Source organism: Pseudophryne corroboree, chromosome 4 (assembly GCF_028390025.1).
Source record: "Pseudophryne corroboree isolate aPseCor3 chromosome 4, aPseCor3.hap2, whole genome shotgun sequence".
NCBI classification, from domain to species: Eukaryota; Metazoa; Chordata; class Amphibia; order Anura; family Myobatrachidae; genus Pseudophryne; species Pseudophryne corroboree.
The window spans coordinates 126,271,776-126,273,346 of NC_086447.1; the positions used below are offsets into that span (position 1 = coordinate 126,271,776).

The 1,571-nt window shown below is 38.1% G+C and overlaps 1 pseudogene; it reads right to left on the bottom strand.

Annotated features, from left to right (window-relative positions):
- Positions 1–674: 674 nt before the first annotated feature.
- LOC134913204 (5S ribosomal RNA) lies at positions 675–793 on the bottom strand (annotated as a pseudogene).
- Between the last annotated feature and the right edge of the window lie 778 nt (positions 794–1,571).

A 1,571-nucleotide genomic window follows, 5' to 3' on the forward strand; every position in this document is an offset into this window, starting at 1 on the left:
GCACTGGTAAAATAATACTGTTTTAATAATGTGGAACCAACATTTGGACAATAAGGCACTCCAAAATAGGAAAAAAGAAGAGAAGACTATGTCTTTTACTTCAATGAATAGAGTTGTCCCGCTTGGTGGTGCGCCCAGAGCCAGAGAGTACATGTACTAGAAGAAAGGGAGAGAAAGAAGGCTCTTGTGTGGGCGCACTCTTGAAAGAAAAGGAAAATTCCTATAACGTATAGAAAGAAATGCTTAAAACATAACTTTTAATGTATATGATAAAAATACCCCTATACATGATCCATATCAAAGAAAGATTGTGTTAGTTTAGAATTAATTATTATTAATTATTGATTAATAAAATGTTCTGGTCTGTGTAATCACACTTGGTAATTGGAATGGTTGTAGACATTGATTGGTCTTACCTCCAATTCCCTGACCAGCACAGAAAATCTGTGTTAATGGAACCAGGGAGTGATCATAAGAGTTATTAGATGAGTAAGACCCACTTGGGCTACTTGGTTCAAAATTGGTAAATCTCCTGCATGGAGGTGAGTTGGAGTTTCAGACGTAAGCCAAGAGAATTAGTATTAAGCCTCAAAAAGAAAAAGAAGGGGGGAAGGAAGAATTAGTGGTGATACTGCTGTTGGTATTGCAAATACATGTGGAGGGAAATGGTCCCAACTCTACAACACCGGGTATTCGCAGGAAGTCTCCTCTCCTGGTACTGACCCGGCCCAACGCTGTTTGGCTTCCAAGATCAGACGAGATCGGGCATTGGCAGCGTGGTATGATAGTAGAGAATTTTTCAATTGCACCAATGAGAGTGCACCTATATAAGAAGCAGAAGAAAGAGGAAAAAGGGGAGACAGAAATATTAGGAACGAAAAAAAGGGAATGAAAATAGTATAGAGAAGAAAGGGAATGAATCAGTGTAGCATAATTGATGGATCTGCTTTCTGCGTTAGACACAGCTCAGCAATTCCCACTTGTGTGGTGTCGTGTTCTGTGAATCGCAGACGAGAGTCCATGAAGCAATAGTGAAGTATGGAAGGGAGATATGAGAGATAGGCTAGGTTGGTATCAAAAATTAATTAATTAAGCATTGATTTAGAAAAGCGCATTATTATGTAACATGCATATTTGGAATAAAGTTTGAAAGTTCAACGAGTATGCTGAGGCTCACGATGAAATCAGATAATTATCAGACAGAATACTGGCCTCTGCTTGAAAAAAGTATTTTTTGTAGTATAAATACTTTAACAGGTATTGCTTTTGAAAGAATAAGGGAAGAGAAAAGAAAAATGGGGGATGAAAAAGACAATTGGGGCTATATATTTTAGACAGTGATGCTGTGGCAATGAGCTATATGTGTGCTGCATATGTCCAAATGACATGGAATAACATACAACAAGTAAATATAAAGCGCATCAAGAGTTTGTGGTCTGCGCAGAATATACACAGCACGGCAGTGGAACTCTGATAGGAATGCACAGGTCTAGACATATGCTGTATAGTCAAGCATTTTGATAAATACACTTAATGTGTTGTTGTCTGTGCGTACTATATACAGAAAAGGG